Source organism: Nelumbo lutea, chromosome 1 (genome assembly GCF_056320005.1).
Source record: "Nelumbo lutea isolate HS-2025 chromosome 1, American lotus-T2T, whole genome shotgun sequence".
Classification (NCBI taxonomy): domain Eukaryota; kingdom Viridiplantae; phylum Streptophyta; class Magnoliopsida; order Proteales; family Nelumbonaceae; genus Nelumbo; species Nelumbo lutea.
In genome coordinates this window covers 47,927,508-47,953,073 of record NC_142684.1, presented here as the reverse complement: position 1 = coordinate 47,953,073, position 25,566 = coordinate 47,927,508, and the positions used below count along the sequence as shown (strand labels likewise).

Here is a 25,566-nt window from a genome sequence, read left to right as displayed (position 1 = left end):
ACCAAAATCCCCTTGACCATAGTTATCTGAAACCTGATTTCCAAAATACCCTTTGACTTAATACCGTCCTACCAAATTACCAAAATACCCTTCCTACCCAAACTACCAAAATACCCCATTTCCCAAAATTCTCGGAATACCCTTCCTACCAAAACTACCAAAATTACCCATTTCCTTAAATCCCCAAAATACCCTTTAAACCTAAAATTACTAAAATGCCCCTCACCCCAAATTACCATAAATTACCCTTTGGACACCAAATATTGAACTCTCCTATTCTTTTAAACCTTGACTTACCTAAAGCCCCCTTTCATTTTTTGAAAATTGACAGAACCATCCCTTACCCTCAATTATAAACATAGGCGCCATTCCCAAGAGAGAGGGGGAAGTTTTTTAAGACAATAGATGTCAAAAGGGGAAGACTAGGAGTAAGGTTTGGCCGAGAGCCGAGAGCTTCAAGAGAGAGAAAGGCGGAGAGACCGAATTAAAGGAGGGGCGTCACTGTTGATCGTCTCGTCCCTTCGAATCCAAAACCGGAATAGCAGTGGCACTATTCATCGTCTTCTCACTTAGAAAGAAGCAGTAGTGGCGAACCTACCTAGAGCTCTCTTCTCTCTCTTTATTCCTTCTTCTCCCATCCTTCTTCTTCGTCTTCCTCTCAGTTTTCTTTGTTTTTGTTAGGGATCGCCGCTATAACTCTTAGCAGCGGTGATATGCCCCACGAACCCTCCTGTTCTCAGTTCTCTGTTTTAGCCGGGTAGAAACCCTGTCAATACTCGTTGCCCGCGGCTGCCTTCTTCCCAGTCTTAGACCAAACGCTGCCCAGGCAATAGTGGCTTCGCGCTGAAATTCTGTTCAACGGCATCAATAATGACCAAAACATCTCCATCTGAAAGTCATTTCTGACAAAAAGCGGAACCTAGAGCTCTATTGCAGCATCGTCAATTTGACTCATTGACCACAAGTGGTAAAATCCGTTATCTCATCTCCTTTCCCCTGCTTGAAGTAGTTCAGTCTTGGTTTATCTTTTTATCTGCTTTATTTTTTTTTTCTTATTTATTTCTTTTATTGTCGATTTGCTTGCTTCTGTGATTGTCTTGTTGGTTCGATTCTAGAATCAGAGTGTTCTCCTGTAACTGAGAGGCTTAGCTTGCTTCTTTACTCTTCAGACCTGTTTGCTGAGTCCGAAGTTGCGGGTTCTGATAGAAAAGGGGTGAGGGATCCCTCATCCTTTTGGTCAGGCCCCTGTGTCCAAAAGGGACTGGCCTGCAAGAGAAGAAAGAAACACTATGCTCCTTCGATTTGTTAGAGAATCCGATTCTTAGATACTTCGTAAGCCGACGAGGGAAATACAGAATTCACACCGATGAAAGAGAGGGGTGCCTAATTCCTTCCCTCTCTCTTTCTCAACCTATTCAGAAGAATCATTAATTTTAAATGATTTTATAAAATTTAAATTCGGGAGACCCATCACTCATTATTAATTTCTGATGGGCGGCAACTCCATAGCATCGGAACTGCCAGTTTTTCCCGACGTTCACAGATTGGTGACTCAACTGAGAAGAGTGTGAACACTATTTCCCTTACCGGTTCCACTTGTGGTAATGGTTTTGGCTTTTAAACAACAATTTGGTATCTGCTAGTTTTAAATTTTTAGTGGTTTCCTTTTTGGTTTTGCAAAATCTCAAAAAAAAAAAAAAAGAAAAGAAAAAGAGAAAATATGAAGTAATTCCTTTGTTTCTCTAATTCCTAATATCATTTGGCCGTCAATTCTGGTTTTAGCTAGCTAGGATTTGATGTTTCTTTGAGTTTTTTTTTTTTTTTTTTGTTTTTTGTTTTATGTTTTTCCCCTATTTCCTCCTTTTTGTATAGTTGTGTTTTATAAGAAAATGGCATATCCCTAAATGAGCAAGTCCTTTATTTACTGTGTTAATACTGTATTCAGTGTCGATCAATAGAGGGTAGATTTCTAAAAAATAATCAACGGTCCCATACACTTGCATTTAGCATTTCATGCTAGACTAGTGTTTGTGGTGTTGAATTACGATGGATGGAAATAGCATCTCACTTGCATAACAAGAGAGAATTTTTTATGAAATCATTCCTTGACGTCTTGGATGGGTTCACAATAATTTGGTATATGATGTAGGCGCATTTGGCGGGCCTTTGGCACGTCGACACATGGCCGGGCTCAAAGTGAATTAGCGCGTCAGACAAGGCAGGGGCCAGAGCCCATTGCGGGACCAATGGTGCGATCACACACGGCGAGCTCGGATGGCCATCCGCTCAAGGATGGATCACATCCTGATCATTCGCAGCGTCCGCTATCAGGCGATCTCAAGTATAAATAGGGCATACTCCCCCAATGTATGAGAGATTTTTTCTTTGAAATGACATTTTAGGATCCCGACCCAGAACTTGCACTCTAGCTCCCCAATTTCTAGGCGACCTCGTCCGAACCCTTCGGACCTCGTCTGCCCTCCCTACTACGCCCTACTAACTTGACTGTCATAGTCCCCACCTCGGGTCTTTGCCGGGGCCTCTGACGTTCCTTCCTTCACAGGTTCTCGGCACTCCACGGATCCCACCGATCCTTGGCCTTGGCCCTACTCAGACATCATTGATCCTCGGCCTTGGCTCTACCTCGACCGACCATAGCTCAGCCTCGATCGATCCTAGGTGGACTTCATCCGCCTCCTGTCAAAGCGCACTTCTAACCTAGCAAGTCATCGTCCCCAACACAGCTTAGATCCTCCTAGTCAGCTCGTCCAAGAAGTGGAGCAAATTTACTTTGTTGTCCTCAGCCAACCTGAGCACCACCAATTGGCACTGTCTGTGGAAACTGGCTACTAAGCCCTCCCTCAACGACTCAGCTTCCAACGAAATGGCTAGGCACAGGAAAGTTACACAAAACTTGGTCACCAGGGACCAATTCTAGATAGTCCTTGACTGGCTCGACGACCTCACGTAGAGGCTGGACGGGGTGCGACAACTAGCAGGAGGCTGCCTGCATGGTGGCCGCCCCGCTGAAAATCGGGGGCATCACCGCAGACGCCCTTCGTGGGCTCAAATGGCTAAGCACCCTGCCGCGCTCCCAGGCCGACCCCTCAACATCCGACGGAAGCGGCCACAGTGTGAGTCAACCGTCGAGGACCCTCAAACTACTGAAGGGGTGGGATATCCATCGTATGGACGCCAAAATCTTGCGGAAAAGACTGGGCGAATTTCAAAAATTTCTCCCATCTCTACTTGGAATCGAATTCCCTATTTTAGAAAATTCACAATTTTCAAGGATCTATCTTGAACCAAGAACTGAACCAAATCTGAACCAAAATTAGTAGGAGAGGGATATACCTGATACGGAGAAATAATATCTCCCAACGAAGGTGTTACGCCCAAGGAATGATCCAAAGACTGCTCCCACTGAAGATGGCGCAGTGCAGGATGGAGCAGAATCAGCAGTGTTCTTTCCAAGAACCCAATCCTTCGCAAGAATTAGCAGGACGGCACGTGAGCACAGCTTCCTATCAGTCCTTTCACAAGAAACTGATATCAAGATCCAATCTTGATTTCTCCCATTGAACTGGAGATCGAATTGGCAGGTATGGCGGCGGCAGGTATGGCGGTGGCAGGAAGGAGGCGGCAAGAGAGAATTTTCGCAGATGTACTGAATTCTCTCTTCAGGGATTTCAGCTCCGAAGACAGGTTGTGATATTCTTCTGTGTCTAAAGGCTGCCGCCTGCTCCTCCTTTTATAGGCTTAAAGGGATCAGCTTCTAATTCCATTAGGAGTTGCTGATCCAAATCATATTTGGATCAGAATTCCCTTTAAGTGATAAGGGTAAACCCTTATCTTATCTGCAGATTAGATCAGCCTTCTCCTAATCCTATTAGGAGATTTCCAGATCTAAATAATCTAAATCTTATTTAGATTTTGGACTCTCTGAGTGGATAGGGATAAGACCCTATCCTATTAGCTGATTTAATTTCAGATTCGCCCCTTATTTAACTAATCAAATCAGCCCAGTTCGAAATGGGCTTTAGGCCCATTAAGGACATGTTCTCACTTACCCTTCCAAACTGATGCCCAGTTGGGCTTCCTTGTATGGCGTGGGACCCAAACATTGATCTACACATCAGCCAGATAGGTTCAGCCCAGCCTTTGTTACAAGGCCTGGCCGAATACACTGTTATGGACAGTGCACCCCCAGAAGCCCATCACATGGGCTCCTAATGGACCCAACACTTACCCTAAGTGGTCCCTAGCTAAGCCAGCTTGTAACACCCAGGGACTGTGGGCAGATGCAAGGTTAGCCCATCAGGCATTACCCTCAATGGTCTTACACTCAACCTCTCAGCCCATAATGATCAAACACTGCCTGACAAGAGAGGACCTCTCCCTCGGCTGCAAGGAACAGTGCTGCACTCTATGCTCACATGGATCCCAGGAATTAAAACCTTTTGCAAACGTTTAGAAACCGTAATATATATATATATGTATATCAATATATATTGATATTTTGCAAAACAAAATTTCAACGATTGAAATTGGCTGCCAGCAGTCTTGGTTTCCATCAGAGAGAGTGAATCCCCGATCATTACCTTTGTCCGACAAAGGGCTGATCCTGTCACTATGATCAGCCACTCAGATGAATTCTCGGACTATCTCAACATACCCAGGTTTTGACCCCCTCTAAGGATCTCATTGATTGGCATATCAAAGAAAGCCCAATCCGACACCTAGTGCAGTATCATAATCGAGTCTAGGGGTCAGGTGTAACTTTTCAGTTTTGCCCATCAATCTCCAAGGTCCAAGGCAATACTAGAAAACTGGTCCGGTTCAAAGATTCAATTAATCCTACACTGCATGTACCTTGGGTCTCACCCTGGCGGTTGAGACGGGCCACCCCAACATTTGGTAGCACACCAGTGTCAGCCTTGGCAGGATAAATCTCCCCAAACTTACCCAACGACTGTGAACGTTCTAAACTAACATGAGTCTCATTAAGTGTCTAGTTTAAGTGTATTACACAGAAACACACCACAAGAACATGAATCAAATATGTACTTTATTCATTTAAAATAAATTCATAATGTACATCATTCTGATTGAATCTAAGGGCATAAAACTGTCTAACAGCTCCCACTTGCACTTAGGTCAAATCTGGTATAAGTCGGAGTCCCTGACTTTCCATGTGTTTCACAAACACTTTCTATGTCAGTGGCTTAGACATCGGGTCTGCTACATTCTCCGCTGATGCTACCTTTTAACATCATCCTCTCGTAGGTCTAGTGTTGTCACACAACAGTGGAATGGATGATGTGTTGAATTCCAAATTCAGGAATGAACACCTTCATTCATAAGGAAGCCTCACTTACGATAATGTGTTCGGCTTCGTTTGTGGACTATTAATTAACAACTTAGGACACCGGTTTGCTAACATTCAGGAAACAACACACGATCCTATCGTGAAAACATACCCATGGATCCGACTGGAAATCGACATCAGTATACCCCTGGATCTGTAGTGAGCTACCATCGAACACCAGACAAAACTCTTTTGTTATTTGAAGGTACTTCAGTATATTTTCCACAGCAGTCCAATACTCCTGCCCTGGGTTGGCCTGAAATCTGCTTACCACACTCACTGCCTGAACAATGTCAGGACGAGTGCACAGCATGGCATACATGATGCTCCCTACGGCAGAGGCATAGGGAACGTCTTTCATGCCCTCAATCTCCTCAGAGGTATTGGGAAACATCTTCTTGGAGAGAGTGACTCCGTGCCTGAAAGGAACATTTCCCTTCTTGGAGTTCTCCATGCTATATCTCTTGACAATCTTGTCAATGTAAGCAGATTGGGATAATCCTATTATCCGCTTTGATCTATCTCTATAGAGTCGAAAACCTAGTATATAGGAGGCTTCTCCAAGATCTTTTATGGAGAATTGTTGTGAAATCCACACTTTCACCGTAGTCAACATTCCTGCATCATTCCTACTGAGTAGAATGTCGTCTACATACAGAACCAGGAGTGTAACCTTATCCCCACTGGTTTTCCTATAAACACAGGGCTCATCCGGATTTTGCTCAAAGTCAAACATTTTGACAGTAGAGTCAAATCGGATGTTCCAACTCCTAGAAGCTTGCTTAAGTCCATATATGGATCTATTCAGTTTACATACCATGTGTTCCTGACCCGCAGCTATGAAACCTTGCGGTTGCTGCATATAGATATCTTCAGTAAGATTTCCATTCAGGAACGCAGTTTTGAAAGACCCGAGGCACATGCAATGTAGGTTTACTTGAAACCTTGAACCGGACCAGATTTCTAGTATTGCCCTAGACCTTGAAGATTGATGGGCAAAACCGGAAAGTTACACCTGACTCCTAGACTCGATTATGATACTGCACTAGGTGTCAGATTGGGCTGTCTTTGATATGCCAATCAGTGAGATATTTAGAGGTGGTCAAAACTTGGGTATGTTGGGACAGTTCGAGAATTCATCTGAGTGGGTGATCATAGTGACAGGATCAACCCCATTGTCGGACAAAGGTAATGATCGGGTGATAGCTATAAATATATAACCCTAGCAAGTGCACTAGTTATCAAGTAGTATAAAAATATCGTTCCCACGGGGATTTAACAAAATAATTATTAGAACCACAGTCTTCCCTAATTATTTGGACAATCGAATTTCAGAATTGAGCAAGAACTATTACAAATAAATACTAGAAAAAGAAAATAGAAGCAAAGGTGATCAGTAACCAAATATGCAATGGATGAAATCGCTAGGGCTTTTGTTCCAGCTAACCAATGTAATGAATATTGATGGATTCGATTAACCAATATTATTTGTCATTCCCATAAGGTGAGGTCTTTCCAATTTTATTTAATATTCTCTCTTGAGATATACTAAAACTACGCCCATCAGGTAACCCTTCGATCTCTCGAGTAGAGCTCTCAAGATGGAAGTGCATTAAGTCCAAGGAAAACCATTAAATTCAGATGAATCATGTATATATATCTATATATACCATTCAATTCACACTATGAACTATTCAGTCGATTATGTGAATTCCTCTCTCGATTCTTTCACATAAACCAAATCAATTAAGAGGTGGCCAAGCTGTTAATTGCATTAAGCACAATAATTCATAGACTATATGGAAATCACAATCTTGGATAAATCATAAAAATAAAAATATATTCATTAACATGGTTAGGCTTTCCACAGCCCTAGCAAAAAACAAATCAGTTCATGATAAAAGAATTAAAGCAAACAAAAAGGAAAGAAAGAACTCATGAATTCGCCCATGTTGCTGAGATCTCCTCTTCTTGTTGCCACTTTCTTCTTGAGGTTTCTTGAATTCTTGATCACCTTCCCCAAGTTTCTTGATTTGTTTTCTCCTTTCTTGATAGATAGCTCAATGCAATTCATGATTTTCTTGTTTCAATCCAGAGATTGGGTGATGCCTAAAGCTGGTCCACCCCCTCCTTTATATAACTTAAAGGGGAAGAGGTGGTCTCCTACTTCCTCTTGAAGTTTATCTTACAAGAATAGAAAGTCCTATTCTAATCCTACTCTTATCTCTTTATCTAATGAACTCAATCATTTATCTTTCTAAGATTACATCAAGGATTTTGATCTGGAAGGACTCTTCTCAGTTTCTAAGATTGGGTGATGCCCTTAACCTCTCAGCCCATAATGATCAAATATAGCCCGACAAGGGAGGACCTCTCCCTCGGCTACAAGGAACAGTATTGCACTCTCTACTCACATGGATCCCGAGATTTAAAACCATTTGCAAACAATTTGAAACCGTATATATTTATATATCATATATATAAATTTTGCAAAACAAAATTCCAATGATTGAAATCAACTACTGGCATTTTGGTTTCCATCAGAGAGAGTGCATTCCCGATCATTACCTTTGTCCGACAAAGGGGCTGATCCTGTCACTATAATCACCCACTCGGGCAGTGCTTGATCATTAGGGGTTGAGAGGTTAAGTGTAAGACCATTTGGGGTAATGCCTAATGGGCTAATCTTGCATCTGCCCACAGTCCCTGGGTATTTATAAGATGGCTTGGCACAGGGACCACTTAGTGTAAGTGTTGGGCCCATAGAGTCCATGTGATGGGCTCAAGGGTTCATTGGGCTTTCCAGTGAATTCGGATAAGACTTGTAACACAGGTTAGGCCGAATCCATGTGGCTGATGTGTAGATCAATGCTTGGGTCCCATGCCATATAAAGAAGCCCAACTAGGCAACAGTTTGGAAAATAGTTGAGCACTTGATACTTATTGGGCCTAAAAGCCCATTTCGAACTGGGGCTGATATGATCACCCACTTATGGGGCGGATCTGAGATTAGGGTTAGCTAAAAGGATTAGGGTTTTAACCCTATCCACTCCTGGAGACCAAATTCAAATGAGATTTGAATTTGGTAATCTCTTGATAAGATCAGGAGTTGGCTAGCCTAATCTGTAGATAGGATTAAGATTATACCCTATCCAAATACAACTTTGGATTGGGATAACTCCTAATAGGATTAGGAGATTTCTTAATCAAAGAAAAAGAGGAGAAACCCTAATGAGAATTAACAGAGTTCGATCCAAGGGTTTTAGCAAAACAACCTCCTACGAATTGAGATAGGATTTCAGATACTCCAGAGTGAAGAAGAGCAGTATTCGCTAACTTCATATCCAGAGTTCTGCTCTAGCCGCCACCACTTACTGCAAAATTCGATCTCTCTGAGAGGGAAAAATCAAGAAGGAGTTCTTGGTGTCAGTCTTTGCTGAAAGACTGATTCAGTTCGGTGCTCATATTGTCCAACGAATTCTTGTGAAGCGTTCGGTGCGTAGGACGCACACTGTTGGTTTTGTTCCACTGTTGCTATGTCAACTTCAGTAGGAGCAGATCTTGGACCTCTCTTTGGGCGTGATCACCAATGTTGGGAGATACTGATTCTCCGTATCAGGTATAACCCTTTCCTTTGCTTTTAGTTTAGATCTGGTTCGGTTTTGGTTCAATTAGATCCTTGAATATTGATTCTAAAATCAGGGAATATGATTCCCAATTGGAAGAAAGGTGGGAAATTTTTGAAATTCGCCCCACCCAATTCTGCAATCTTTTGGTGTCCATACGATGGATCCCACCATTCTTTTAGTAATATTAGAGCCAGGTTCGAATCTTGAACCAAGAAATCAGATCTGACCTTGCGCAATTTAATAGAAGCTGTTTTATCCGGGTATTGAGTAGATTGCAGTTTATTTCAAGAAACTGTTTCTTCTCAAGGGCGATTGGTCTGAAATTTATTTAGAATTGTTCTTTATTTATTTCTTGATTTAATGGGTTGTTCGTGCCTGGAGATCGAAGTGCATATTTGGCACAGATAATCTGCGCAATCTTTTTGCAGTTTCTATTATATTCAGTCTGTAAAATAATTTCTTTTTATTTTTCTAGACTGAATGTATAGGATTCAATCAAGCATGTAATTAATTAAAAGATATAGGATTTCTGTATTTTTTTTTATTTTCTTGATTAGGGAAAACAAGGCGGCGGCGCTGGAGATTCGCATATGGAGGGATCGCTTTCTGCGTTTTGCAGTTTATGAAACTGTAACCCTGGTGATTAACCTTTGTTTTGCAAGTGGTACGAACAGTCCTTGTCTGATTGATGATTGTCTAAAATCAGAAATATTAATTTCAGATCATTCTTGAATTGAAAATCAGTTTTAGACCATCTCGGACCAGATTGGACCAAAACTGTTAGGGCCGAATCTAGGGTTCAAAAGGGGACTTTTTTCAGTCCAGATTTCTCACGCTTTCAGGTCCAAAACTGATGTTCAATTGTAGGATTAATTCGGCCCAACCTGTAAAGCCCAGTTTTAAAGAGTTAAAACTGCTAAAGCCCAATTTTACATAAAAGCTATATGGGCCAAACTACTGACTGCGATTCAGCCCATATACCTGGATAATATTAATTACTAATGTTATGGATTTTAAACGGGCTGATTGATGGGCTTTACAGTAGTTAATTGATTGGATCAATTCTTCCATTGCATGTGATGTGTGGATGTTTGATGTGCTGCGACCATGGGCCATAAGCATTTGGCCCATGATGATTCGTTAGTGGCTCTTACGCACACCATGGTTGAATGCACATCATTGCCATGGTGTCCCATACGGTCATTGGATGACCTTTCCTTTAATGGTGGGCCCCACAACCCTGAAAAGGGACGTGTACGGAAACCCTAGCTGAATTGGGCCACCATAAAATCTGATTTTATGAAAATCAATGGGAGCCACTCTGGTTTGACCTAAATTAACTAGGGTGTAATTTTGTTCCCTCTAGCAAATATGAGTGCATGTGATAGGGAGATTGACGGGTTGTCGAATTCCTCAAAATTAGTACTAGTTCCACAATAAAATATTTGCAGTAAAAGTGGTACTAGGTTGAATCCCACAAGGAGCTAAACAATAATTTCTCAGCCGAATGAATAATATAACTGAGTGGGAAAATTAAATAACTAAAATTAAAAGAACAAGAAAGCAATAGTAATATCAAACAAGAGAAAATCAGTCTTACTGAATTTTGGTTCAAGGGTTCGGGTTAGTCAATTGGCCATCGATCATAGGTAGACTTTGGTAGTCTTGCAACTCAAGTATTTAACCTAAGATTTTTTAGGATAGCCATAATAAACCTTGTGCTTTCCTAATTCAGCTGACCAAACCCAACATTCGATCAACACTTATCACTACTCAACTGGGTACGATAGCATTCCATATTAACCAGTGATAGCATTAAGCTTTGTGAAAACAGTTAAACCAAAATAACAATAATTGAGATAGCTGCAATTATTGAATCTTGTTCCATCGATTCCTTTTAGGTTAAACCATGTCAATACATTGGTCAAAGGCTATCATGAATAATTGACCCAGAAAGATATTAACCTAATTGCTACTTGTACCACTATTCGTGACAATTATGGATCACCGAACTTTGGGTAGCATTAGGAAAATCAACATTAATTTAGTTTGTGAGACTAATTAACATTAACATCCAATGAAAATATGCACAAGAACCAATGAATACTTGAATTAGAAAGAAAGATCTTAAATTAAATACAGAACCTCACAATGACTCAATCGAACGTCCCCCCTTGAACCAGAAAAGAAAAGCTTAGCTGCTCATGATCTTCGAACTCTCTATGCTCTGCTTCTCAGTGGCCGAACTGCTCTCTTGGTAGCTTGAGTTTCTTGATGATCTATTGGATCCTTCGATTGAGTGATTGATAGAGCTGGTCCGCCCCCCTCTTTATATAGCTAAAGGAGAGGGCTGTTTTCCAACTCCTCTAGGAGATCATCCTAAATTCAGGGAGTCCTGATATGCTTTGAACTAATCCTATCCTATCTCTTATCTAATCCCCAACATTCTTATCTTTATAGGATTACATTCAAAATTTAGATCTAATAAGACTCTCTCCCTCCTTGAATGTTACATTCGAAGTAGGACTCTAGGCTCTTGCATTTGAGTTGGGCTTCTCTGATAACTTGGGCTGCTTCAAAGTTCTTCTACGAGTTGGGCCTCAGTTGTGGAATGGGCTTGGCTACGAACTTGCTCCGACTTCGGGCCCGGTTTCGTACTCTATGCGGACCGAATCTGTTAAAACCCAAAACATAAAAGTTGTGGGCCCTCCTTTCATCTTTCTAATGCCTCTTGAATTTTACAAATTAGAGTCCGGAATTGAGAGTTATGCCCCAATCACTGACTGTTTCTGAAACTGTGCAAATTCACCCGATTTTCCCTGTTTTCTTCCATTTGCCTTCTTGCTTGCCCTAAATCGAAATACAAGAGTAATGAGTCCATTTAAGTGCTAAAGTGATGTAAAAAGATGAATATTAGGGGACACAAATAGGGTTCTTTTTAGTCTCATTAGATATCCATATGATGGACTCTCTAAAGGCCTTCCGTCATTAGCACGATTATGGGTCCTTCAGTAATGAGGAAACGCACCATAAAATGGGGCTATCCATCTGCTGTTGGATCTGTCAGAGTGTTTCATAAGATGATAGGGGCGTCATAGACTGATGAGGGAGGGGCTTCACTAGAAAATGGGAACTCTCTCATGGTATCTTGGCGTAACATGAATATGATGGGTGAGAACTCACTGGACAGAAGGGTTTACCTGGAAATGGCTCTGAACCTTGTCTGACAGAGGCCAAAGGGAAACTCATATGATGAGTGGATGTGATCTGTCACAGAATGGTGGTTGGGTTATGCAGCTGAAACAGTTGGCTCCACGCGCCCTATGTGATTTCCCACATTTCCAGAGACATTTCGCCGTCTCCGTCTCTGAGATAGGAGGAAAATCTCAAAGATGAACAAATGGGAATGGAACATAGATTAAAACTCATATCTATGTTGGTAACATGAATCAAACTAAGGTTGTGGACTAACGTTTTGCTGTTTTACTAGAAATGGCAAACAGACAATTTGCAAAGCTCCTAGACGATAACAAGCCTAAGGGCCCAAACTATGCCGACTGGTATAGAAACCTTATGCTGGGCTTAACATCTGAGAAAATGGACAAGGTAGTGATAAATCCTTCCTTGGAACGTCTTGGAGACAGGGCTTCTGAGGCCCGAAGGAGGAATTTTCAAGATTGGGAGGATAAAAACTCCCTACCCCGCTGCTATGTCATTGCCTCCCTGGACAATCCAACACAGAGGCAGTTCGATTAGATCGAACTAGCCAAGGACATATAGGATAGTCTAAAGACGATGTACGAAGAGAAGAACCGTTCTACTCGACAGAAGATCTTGAAGTTGTTCATGACCACGCAGATGTCCAAGGGGCAGAAAGTTCATGACTATTATCTTCGGATGATGGGCTATATCAACGAACTGGAAGCTCTTGGATCCGGGCTAGATCTTGCCACGCAAGTGGAGGCCATCCTTTATTCTCTGCCTCCTTCCTTCAACCCGTTCATAATGAATTACAATATGGACAAGCTGAATGTCAGCGTCTAGGAACTCAGCAATATGTTACAGAGGGCCGAGGATTTGATAAAAAAGGATGAGCCTGTGGCAATGCTTGTTGAATCTAGCAAATCGGGCAAGAAAAAGAGGAAGGCAAAGAAGCCCAGAAGAAAGCTGCCAAGCCCAAGAAGCAGAAGAAAAACAAGGCATCCGATGCCTGTCACTTCTGCAAGCAGACCGGCCACTGGAAGAGGAACTGTTCTACCTACTTGGAATCTAAGAAAGGTAACCTCGAAACTTGTGTCATAGAACTAATATGTTAGTGACTTCTGTGTCCTGGTGTGTTGACTCCGGGGCTTCAACTCATGCGTGTAATTCACTACAGGGGTTCAAAATTAGCAAAAGGCTGAATGAAGGAGAAGTGACACTTTCTTGGGAACGACTACAAGTATTGCAGCTGCGGCAATAGGACCCGTAGAATTAGTCTTCAGAGAAGGAATACTTATACTTAAAAATTGTCTTTATGTAAATTTGATTTCTGTTTCTAAACTGTGCTGATGGATATACTGTTTATTTTAGTAATATGATTACTGTTAAACGGAACAACAAATTCATCGCATGTGGGGAACTAGAGAACGGTCTCTATGTTCTACGTCCTTCTCTAGAAACTAACTTAACCGAAATTACATCGGTCGAAAACCCCAAGAAAAAAACTCGCGATATAGTTAATCCCACGTGCTTGCGGCATTACCGAGTTGGCCATATCGGTATTGATCGAATCACAAGGCTGGTAAAGGATGTTCATTTGGATTTTCTAACCGTAGAAGATCTTCCCACTTGTGAGACTTGCCTCCGAGGCAAGATGACAAAATGTCCAATTAACGGTAAGCCTGAAAGATGTACATGCACACTTGAAACCAACACGTGCACACTTGACCTTATACTTCTCGGTATGGTTATGTGTACCTAATGAGACATAAGTCTGAATCCTTTGAAAGGTTCAAAGAGTTCAGACAGGAAGTCGAGAAACAATTAAGGAGAGAAATTAAGGTCCTTCTATCAGATCAAGGTGGCGAGTATCTCTCTGACGAATTCAGGGACTACCTAAAGGTTAATGGGATAGTGTCACAATTAGCTCCTCCTGCCACACCACAACTCAACGGTGTTTCAGAGAGGAGGAATAGGACCTTTTTGGACAAGGTCTGGTCACTTCTCGTACACTCGAAATTACTCACTTCATTTTGGGGATATGCATTAGAGACTGCTATCTGCGTGCTGAATCGGGTTCCAACCAAATCGGTTCCAAAAACTCCATATGAACTCTGGACCGGAAAGAAACCAAGTGTTAGACAGTTGAAGATTTGGGGTTGTCCTGTGCATGTTAAGAGAACGAGTGTGGACAAGTTGGAATCCAAGACCAGTTGTTGCCTGTTTATAGGCTACCCAAAGGATTTGGTGGGTTATCTTTTCTATGACCCAAGTGAGCAGAAAGTGTTCTGCAGTCGCAACGCCCAGTTCTTAAAGACCGGTTACATCCTGGATTCCCATCGTCAGGAAATAGTTCTTGATGAGGAGAGCTCAGGAGCAGTGGGAGATGTCCCACAAGTTACAGGTAGTGACCAACCTTAAAGATTCACCCGGGTATCCAGGCTACTAGTCCGTTATGGTTATGACCAGGATAGTTACCTGGTGGAAGCCTTGACTAGTGAGGAGGATCCCATGACTTACGCGGAAGCTATGTTGGACATAAATTCCCAGATGTGGGTGGAGGCCATGAGAGTTGATATGGACTCGATGGAGGCCAATGGAGTCTGGACTCTAATAGATCCGCCCTCCGGGGTAAAAGCAATCAGTTGCAAATGGATCTACAAGAGAAAGAAGGGCCCCGATGGCAAGATCGAGACCTACAAAGCTCGTTTGGTGGCAGAAGGGTATACTCAGAAAGAAGGCATCGACTATGAGAAAACCTTTTCGCCTGTGGCCATGCTTAAATCCATTAGGATCCTGCTAGCTATAGCAGCATACCATGACTATGAGATTTGGCAAATGGATGTCAAAACCGCGTTCCTGAATGGAGATCTTAGTGAAGATATCTACATGCAGCAGCCGCAAGGCTTTATTGCTGATGGTCAGGAACACATGGTATGTAAATTCAATAGATCCATATATGGACTTAAGCAAGCTTCTAGAAGTTGGAACATCCATTTTGACTAAGCCGTCAAATCGTTTGACTTTGAGCAAAATCCGGATCAGGAAGTCCAGTGCGGATAAGGTCACCTTCTTGGTGTTGTATGTGGACGATATCCTACTCATTGGGAATGATGTAGGAATGTTGACTTCGGCCAAAGTATGGCTTTTGCAGCAATTCTCCATGAAAGATCTTGGAGAAGCCTCCTATATACTGGGTCTTTGACTCTATAGAGATAAACTGAAGCAGATAATAGGATTATCCCACGCTACTTACATTGACAAAATTGTCAAAAGGTACAGCATGGAGAACTTGAAGAAAGGAAACGTTCCTTTCAGACACGGTGTCACTCTCTACCGTAGGGAGAATCATGTATGCCATGCTGTGCACTCACCCTGACATTGCTCAGGCGGTGAGTGTGGTAAGTAGGTTCCAGGCCAACCCAGGGTAGGAGCATTGGACTGCTGTGAAGAACATACTCAAATACCTTTGAAGGACAAAAGAGTTTTGTCTGGTATTTGATGTAGTTCACTACAAATTATGGGGTATACTGATGCCAATTTCAAGTCGGATCTAGATGATAGAAATTCTACATCTGGGTATGTTTTCACGATAGGATCATGTGCTGTTTGCTGGAAAAACAGGAAACAGGGGTCCACTGCAGACTCCAAAACTGAAGCCGAGTACATTGCCGCAAGTGAAGCTGCTAAGGAAGCCGTGTGGATGAAGAAGTTCATTCACGAATTGGGAGTGATTCCGTCCAACACATCACCCGTCCCGTTGTTGTGTGACAACAATGGAGCGATCGCCCAGGCTAAAGAGCCTTGGGCCCACTCGAAGTCAAAGCACATCAAGAGGAGGCACCATGAACTGCGGGAGATCGTTGGTAGAGGGGACGTCCTGATTCAGAAGGTAGCATTAGCGGATAATGTGGTAGACCCATTAACTAAGCCACTCACATAGAAGGTGTTTAAGGAAAACGTGGAAAGTATGGGGCTCCGGCTTGTACCAGATAGGACCTAAGTGCAAGTGAGAGCTGTTAGACAGTTTTGTATGCCCTTAGCTCCAATCAGATTTGATGTACTTTTGACATTTAGTGTAAATAAATGAAGTACATGTTTGATTCATGTCTTGTGGTATATTTCTATGTAAGACCCTTAAACTGGACACTTAATGAGACTCGTGTTAGTTTAGAACATTCACAGCCGTTGGATAAGTCTGGGGGGATTTATCCTGCCAAAGCTGACACTGGTGTGCCGCCAAGTGTTGGGGTGGCTTGTTTCGGCCGCCAGGGTAAGACCCTAGGCACATGCAGTGTGGGATTACTTGAATCCTTGAACCGGACCAGATTCTAGTATTGCCTTGGACCTTGGAGATAGATGGGTAAAACTGGAAAGTTACACCTGACCCCTAGACTCGATTATGATACTGCACTAGGTGTCGACATGGGCTGTCTTTAATATGTTGGGACAGTCTGATAATTCATCTGAGTGGGTGATTGATGAGTATAAAATTTATCATATTTTTATCCCCAAATATTCAGTCTTTTATACTGAATTAGTACTTAATTGGATTCATATTTCTTGTATTTCAGTTCAGGGCATGAAAGAAGGCATCAGGAGAAAAGCAAGGCAAATCGGATGATTTTTCACAATTTTGGCACCGTTCCATAATCTGGGCCTAACACTTGTATCCAAGATCCGATTGGGGTGATTCAAGACTCACTGGAAATATAAGAGAGAACGATACAACTTTCATTTTTTGGGCTTTTGCAGATTCGGTTGGAATCAAAGTCAAATCCAGGTCGGAAGTTGAGGAAAATTTGTAGGAAGGCCCAATTAGCCGCTGAAACCCTACTTGCAGAAAAGCCTTGCAGAAGCCCAATTCGTAGAGAAAGCCTAATACGAATGCAAGAACAAGAAACTGAGAAGTGTCCTATCAGATTTAAAATTTTGATGTAATCCTAGAAAGATAAAGAGATTGAGTTCAATAGATAAAGAAATAAGAGTAGGATTAGACTAGGACTTTCTATTTTTGAAAGATAAACTCCAAGAAGGAGTTGGAGACCACCCCCTCCCCTTTAAGGTATATAAAGGGATGGGGGGCGGACTGGAGAGAATGAAGAAGGCAGAGGAGCAGTCAACCTATCATGCAAGAAGACTGCAAGAAGGAGGTGGCGGCAAGAAGAAGAGGAGATCTCAGCTCCAAGGGCAACACTATGAGTTCTTTCTTTCCTCTTCTTTTCTTTATTCCTCTAGTTTGAACTGATTTATTCGTAGATAGGGCTGTGGAAAGCCTAATTATAACACTGAATATATTTCTATTCTGATTTATCCAAGATCATGATTTCCATATAGTCTTGAAAGGAATGGTGGGATCTATCTAATGGACGCCAGATGTTGCGGAATTGGGTAGGGCAAATTTCAAAAATTTCCCACCTTTCTTTCAATTGGGAATCCAATTCCCTAATTTTAGAATACATTTTTCAAGGATCCTACTTGAACCATAATCGAACCAGATCTGAACCAAAAGATAAAGGAGGAATTATACCTGATCCAGATAAGCAATATCTCCCAAAGTTGGTGTTCACGTCCAAAGAAGGAACCAAGATCTGCTCCTGCTGAAGATGACACAACAACTGTGGAACAGAACCAGCAGGGTGCGTCCTACACACTGAATCCTTCATAAGAATTCTCTGGAAAACTTGAGCACCAAAACCGAATCAGTCCTTCAACAAAGATTGATATCAACAACTGCTCTTGATTTTCTTCTGATAGGGAAATCGAACTTCAATAGGTGGCGGCTACAACTGGAGAGAGGCTAGAGAAAAGATGGCGAACTGCTTTTCTTTTCTCTAGGGTTTCTGAGATCCTATCTCACAAAACTGCAGAGAGTGTGTGTTGTCTCCCTAGGGTTCGACTTCATGTAATTTGACTAGCGTTTCTCCCAGTTGCTTAATGATTAAGAAAAGATTTCCTGATCATATCAGAAATTACACCTCATCCAAATCTATATTTGAATTAGGACTCTTTTTAATCTTATCTGCAGATTAGATAAGCTTGTGGGCTCATCGAATCTCAGATCCACCCCTTAATAATGACTACTCAAAACAGCCCAGTTCGAAATGGGCTTCAGACCCACTAAGGTTATGTGCTCAAAAGTCTTCCAACTGCTGCCCAGTTGGGCTTCTTTGTATGGCGTGGGACCCAAGCATTGATCTACACACCAGCCACATGGGTTCGTCCCAGCCTTTATTACAAGGCCTAGCTGGATTCATTGGAAAGCCCAGTGAACCCCTGAGCCCATCACATGGACCCTATGGGCCCAACACTTACACTAAGTTATCATTGGGCCAAGCCATCTTATAAAAACCTAGGGACTGGGGGCAGGCGCAAGATTATCCCATCAGGTATTATCCTAAATGGCCTTACACTTAACCTCTCAGCCCATAATGATCAAGCACTGCCCGACAAGAGAGGACCTCTCCCTCGGCTGCAAGGAACAGTGCTGCACTCTCCACTCACATGGATCCCGAGAATTAAAACCATTTGCAAACAACTTGAAACCGAAAATACTTATATATCATATACATATATAAATTTTGCAAAGCAAAATTCCAACGATTGAAATCAACTACCGGCAGTTTGTTTTCCATTAGAGAGTGCATTCCCGATCATTACCTTTGTCCGGTAAAGGGGCTGATCCTGTCACTATGATCACCCACTTAGATGAATTCTCAAACTGTCCCAACATACTCAGGTTTTGCCCCCACTGAGGATCTCACTGATTGGCATATCAAAGACAGCCCAATCTGACACTTAGTGAAGTATCATAATCAAGTCTAGGGGTTAGATGTAACTTTCTAGTTTTTCCCATCTGTCTCCAAGGTCCAAGGCAATACTGGAAATCTGGTCCGGTTCAAGGGTTCAAGTAAACCCATACTGCATGTGCCTTGGGTCTTACCCTGGTGGCCGAGATAGGCCATCCCAACACTTGGCAGCACACCAGTATCAGCCTTGGCAGGATAAATCTCCACAGACTTCTCCAATGATTGTTAACATTTAACTAACACGAGTCTCATTAAGTGTTCAATTTTAGGGTCTTACACAGAATCATACCATACAACATGAATCAAACATGCACTTTATTAATTTACACCTAAATGTCAAAAGTACATCAAATCAGATTACAGCTAAGGGCATACAAAACTGTCTAACAAGTCTATAAATTATCTTGCTTAATGCTATTAGGAGTGACCATCTCTTATTGATTAGGTTTATGTGAATGAATCGAGAGAGGAATTCATATAGCAGACCAAATAATTCATGGTGTGAATTGAATGGTATATAGGGGTATATACACATGATTCATCTGAATGTAATAGTTTTTCCTTGAACTTAATGCATTTCTATCTTGAGAACTCTAGTCGAGTGATTGAGGGGTGATGGGTTGTTGAAGCCCTCAAAATTAGTACTAGTCCCACAATAAAAATTTGCAGTAAAAAGTGGTACTAGGTCGAATACCACAGGGAGAAAATCATTAATCTCTTAGCCAAATAGGTAATGTAATTGAGTGAGAGAATTTAAATGCTGAAATTAAAAGAAAAGGAAATCAATAGCAACTTAAACAAAAGAAAATTAGTCTTACCAAATTCTGGTTCAGGGGTTCGGTTTCGCCAATTGGCCATCGATCATAGGTATCTCTGGTAATCTTGTAATTCAAGCATTTAACCTTAGATTTATTAGGATAGCCATAATAAACCTTGTGTTTTCCTAATTCAGTTGACCAAACCCAGCATTCGATCAACACTTATCACTACTCAACTGGGTACGATAGCGTTCCATATTAACTAGTGATAGCATTAAGGTTTGTGAAAATAGTTAAACCAAAATAACAATAACTGAGATAGCTACAATTACTGAATCTTGTTCCATCGATTCTTCTTAAATTAAACCATGTCAATACATTGGTTAAAGGCTGTCATGAACAATTGACCCAAAAAGATATTAACCAATTGCTACTTGTACCATTATTCGTGACAATTACGGATCATCGAAATCATGGATAGCAGTAGGAAAATTAATATTAAATCAGTTTGTCAGACTAATTAACATTAACATCCAATAAAAGTATGCACAAGAATCAATGAATACTTGAATTAGACAACAAGAAAATAAATTAATTACAGAACCTCACAATGACACAATCGAACCTCCCCCCTTGAACCAGAAAAAGAAGTTTAGCTGCTCATGATCTGTGCAATCTCCATGCTCTGCTGGCTGAATTGCTTTCTTGAGTTTCTTGATTTTCTTGAATGACCTCTTGGATCTTGGAATGAATTCTTGGTTTCTTGGATGGATTGAATCTTGGTTGATTCTTGGTATTTTTTCATAGAGCTGGCTGCCCCCCTCTTTATATAGCCAAAGGAGAGGTTGTTTTCCAACTCCTACTAGGAGATCATCCTATCTTTAGGGAGTCTTGATCTTTTCTTGAACTAATCTTATCCTATCTCTTATCTAATCCCCAACCTTCTTATCCTTATAAGATTACATTCAAAGTTTAGATCTAATTAATACTCTCTCCCTCTTGGGAGATTACATTCGAATTATGACTATAGACTCTTGCATCCGAGTTGGGCTTCTTTGCTAACTTGTGCTGCTTCCAAGTTCTTCTGCGAGTTGGGCTTCAGCTGTTAAATGGGCCTGGCTGCGAACTTGCTCCGACTTCGGGCCAGGTTTCACATTCGATGCGGACCTAATCAGTTAAAGCCCAAAACATAAAGGTTGTGGACCTTTATTTCTTCTTTCTAATGCTTCTTGAATTGTCTAATTCGGAGTCCGGAATTGAGAGTTAGGCCCAGTTCACTGACTGTCGCCGAAACTGTGCAAAGTCACCCGAATTGGCCTGTTTCCTTCCAATTGCCTTCTTTATTGCCCTGAATCGAAATACAAGAGTAATGAGTGCATTTAAGTGCTAAAGTAGTGTAAAAAATATGAATTTAAGGGGACAAAAATGGGGTTCTTCTAAGTCTCATCAAGGGGTCACCTGATAGAAGTAGTTTTGATATATCTTGAGAAAGAATATTAAATAAAATTGGAAAAACTTCAGGTTATGGGAATGACAAATTATCTTGGACAATCTCATCCATTATTATTCATTGGAATGGTTAGGCAGACCAAAGGTCCTAGCGAATTCAATCAATCATTGCATACTTCAGTATTGGTACTCTTACTCTTGTTTTCTTTTTCTGTTTTTCAGTAGTTTTTATTCTTAAATCTGAAATTCGATTGTCCAAATAATTAAGGAAGGCTGTAATTCTAATACTTATTTTGTTAAATCCTTGTGGGAACGATATTTTTATACTACTTGATAACTAATGCACTTGCTAGGTTATAATTATAGCTATCAAGTTTTTAGCGCCGTTGCCAGGGATTTAATCCTAAAATAATATTAGAACTTATTAACCTTGGTTAATTTGGACCTTTTATTTCTATTTCTATTTTTTTTTATTTTACTTGTTTGAATTCTTGTTGTGTTCATGACACGCACTAGACAAGAAGGACTAGCACGATTCGATCCTGAAATAGAGAGGACCCTTTGCTTATTGCAAAGAGCCAATAGAGGTAAAACGAGAGAGGAGGTTGAAATTGGCGAACCAGCAATAGAAGTTGAGGAAGAGATGGCAGAAGCAAATCATACCCTTTTGGACTACACTTGTCCAACCATTGATGGGGCTACTTCCAGTATTTGCAAGCCCACAATTCAAGCCAACAATTTTGAAATCAAGCCTGCAATCATTCAAATGATTCAGACAAGTATTCAATTTAGTGGGTTGCCAAGTGATGACCCTAATGCACATATTGTTAACTTCCTGGAAATATGTGATACATTTAAACATAATGGAGTTAGTGATGATGCTATTAGGCTTAGACTATTCCCGTTTTCACTGCGTGATAGAGCTAAAGATTGGCTTAACTCACTCCCTGCAGGAAGTATTACCACTTGGAATGATTTGACCCAAAAATTCTTGGCTAAGTATTTTTCACCCTCTAAAACAGCAAAATTAATTAATGAGATCACTACTTTTGCTCAATTAGAGAGGGAATCCTTGTATGAAGCATGGAAACAATTCAAGGAGATGCTTAGGAAGTGTCCTCACCATGGGATACCAACTTGGCATCAAATCCAATCCTTTTATAATGGTATTACCCCCTTTAATCGTTCTATTATTGATGCAGCTGCAGGTGGCACAATCATGAGGAAAATGCTAGAGGAAGTTTATGATCTAGTGGAAGAGATGGTGTCAAACAGCTACCAGTGGAGTAATGACCGAAATGATCGAAGGGGAGTACACCATATCGATTCCCTTGCAGCCATATCTGCTCAACTTGCTAGTTTGAATAAAAAATTTGATACTTTTAATATTGCAGCAATGAATACATCATCTAGCACCCCATGTGATTTTTGTGGTCAATTAGGACATAGTAATTCTGACTGTCCATTAGGTAATTCTTTTGCTTCACATGAGAATGATAATTTTATCTCTCATACTGGCAGGCCGAATTTCAGCCCCTACTCGAACACATACAACCCTAGGTGGAGGAATCATCCAAATTTTTCATGGAACAACAACCAACAAAAAGCACCCATGGGATTCCAACAACAACCGCCCCCACAAGAAAAGAAGAGTAATTTAGAAGAAATGATTTCTAAGTTCATCAATGTTACTGAAGCAAAACTCCAAGAACATGATAAGAGATTCTTAAGTCAAGAAGCATCAATTAAGAACTTAGAAGTCCAAATGGGGCAGATTGTGAATCTGTTGTCGGAAAGAAAAGAAGGATGGCTGCCCAGCAATACGAAGAAGAATCCAAGAGAGCAAGTAAACACCATAGCTTTAAGAAGTGGGAAGACAGTTGGCGAGACCCAGAAGGATGACAATGAAGCTGAAGTGGCCGATTTACAAAAGGAGACTGAGGGGAGTACACCTAAACTGAATTTAGATGCTATTAAACTTCCTCTCCCCTACCCCAAAAGAGTCTTAAAAGCTAATTTGTTCCCTCCAGCAAATATGAGTGCATGTGATAGGGAGATTCATGTGATAAACTCTCTAAAGGCCTTCCATCATTAGCATAAGGGTGGGTTCTTCAGTAATGAGGAAACGCACCAGAAAATGGGCTATCCATTTGCTGTTGGGCTTGTCTGAGTGTTTCATAAGATGATAGGGGCGTCATAGACCGATGTGAGAGGGGCTTCACCAGAAAATGGGAACTCTCTCATGGTACCTTGGCGTTCACAAACATGATGGATAAGCACTCACTGGACAGAAAGCTTTACCTGAAAACAGCTCTGAACCTTGTCTGACAGAGGCCAAAGGGAAAACTCATATAATGAGTGGATATAATCCTTCACAGAAAGGTGGTGGGGTTTTGCAGCTGAAACAGTTGGCTCCATGCACTTTATGTGGTTTCCCACATTTCAAGAGACAAGTCGCTGTATTCGTCATTGAGATAAGAGGGAAATCTCAGAGATAAACAAATGGGAATGGAACATAGATTAAAATCCATGTCTATCTAATGAACATGAATCAAATTAGGTTGTGGACTAATGTTTGTTGTTTTATCAGAAAATGGCAAACGGACAATTTGCAAAGCTTCTTGACGACAACAAGCTTAAGGGCCCAAACTATGCTGATTGGTACCGTAACCTGATGCTTGTTAGACAGTTTTGTATGCCCTTAGCTTCAATCAGAATGATGTACTTTATGAGTTTATTGTAAATGAATAAAAGTGCATATTTGATTCATGTTCCCTTGGTAAGTATTAGAACCACCGTCTTACCTAATTATCTGGACAATCAAAATTCATATTTGAGCAAGAACTACTGAAAATAAAAACTAGAAAAAGAAAATAGAAACAAAGGTGATCACTAACCGAATATGCAATGAATGAAATCGCTAGGACTTTTGGTCCACCTAACCAATGTAATGAATATTGATGGGTTCGATTAACCAAGATTATTTGTCATTCCCATAAGCTGAGGTTTTTCCAATTTTATTTAATATTCTCTCTCGTGATATACTAAAACTACACCCATCAGGTAACCCTTCAATCTCTCGAGTAGAGTTCTCAAGATGGAAGTGCATTAAGTCCCAGAAAAACCTTTAAATTTAGATGAATCATGTATGTATATCTCTATATACCATTCAATTCACATTGTGAATTATTCAGTCGATTATGTGAATTCCTCTCTCGATTCATTCACATAACTCAAATCAATTAAGAGGTGGCCAATCTCTTAATTGCATTAAGCACAATAATTCATAGACTATATGGAAATCACAATCTTGGAAAAATCATATGGATAAAAATATATTCATTAACATGGTTAGGCTTTCCACAGCCCTAGCTAAAAATAATTCAGTTCATGAGAGAAGAATTAAAACAAACAAAGGGAAAGAAAGAAATCTTGAATTCGCCCATGGTGCTGAGATCTCCTCTTCTTTCCGCCACCTTTTTCTTGAAGTTCTTGAATTCTTGATCACCTTCCCCAAGTTTCTTGAATTGTTTTCTCCTTTCTTGACTGATTGCTCATTGTTTCTTGATTCAAACTAGAGATTGAGTGATACCTCAAGCTAGTCTGCCCCTTCCTTTATATAGCTTAAAGGGGGGAGGGTGGTCTCTTACTTCCTCTTAAAGTTTATCTTACAAGAATGGAAAGTCCTATTCTAATCCTACTCTTATCTCTTTATCTAATGAATTCAATCCCTTTATCTCTCTAAGATTATCTCAAGAATTTAGATCTGGAAGGATTCTTCTTAGTTTCTTGTTCTTGGATTCGTATTAGACCTCCTCTGCGAATTGGGCTTCAGCTAGGCTTTTCTGCAAGTTGGGCTTCAGCTGCGGATTGGGCCTTCCTAGGAATTTGCCCCGACTTTGGGCCCGGATTTGACTTCAATGCAGGCCGAATCTACGAAATCCCAAAACATGAAAGTTGTGGCTTTTTATGTTATCGTTCCAGTGGGTCTTGAATCAGCCCATTTGGATTTTGGATACGCGAGTTTGGTCCAGGTTACTGAACAATGTCGAGACTGAAAAATCATCCGATTTGTCTTTCTTTGCTCCTGATGGCTTCTTTCATGCCCTGAACCGAAATATAAGAAATATGAGTCCAATTAGGTGTTAATTCAGTATAAAAGACAGAATAATTGGGTATAAAAATGTGATAAATTTTACTCTCATCAAATCCCCCCACACTTAAACTCTTGCCTGTCCTCGGGCAAGACAAAACTCAAAACAAAATTAAAACAAGAACAAGCTAACTAAAAGATTGTTTTGGATTTTTCTCAACAGGGTATTTCTTCTGCCACATGCCTTGATCCAGTATTA

General features: G+C 41.0%; 1 long non-coding RNA gene and 1 other non-coding gene across 2 annotated transcripts; one reads left to right on the top strand and one right to left on the bottom strand.

Annotated features, from left to right (window-relative positions):
- The first annotated feature begins 382 nt into the window (after positions 1 to 382).
- Positions 383 to 24,032, top strand: LOC148874552 (uncharacterized). Its single transcript, XR_016098465.1, has 2 exons — positions 383 to 967; positions 22,417 to 24,032. It is a non-coding gene; the product is annotated as an uncharacterized LOC148874552 (long non-coding RNA).
- LOC148874553 (small nucleolar RNA R71) lies at positions 22,239 to 22,345 on the bottom strand. Its single transcript, XR_016106096.1, has one exon. It is a non-coding gene; the product is annotated as a small nucleolar RNA R71 (small nucleolar RNA).
- Positions 24,033 to 25,566: the final 1,534 nt, after the last annotated feature.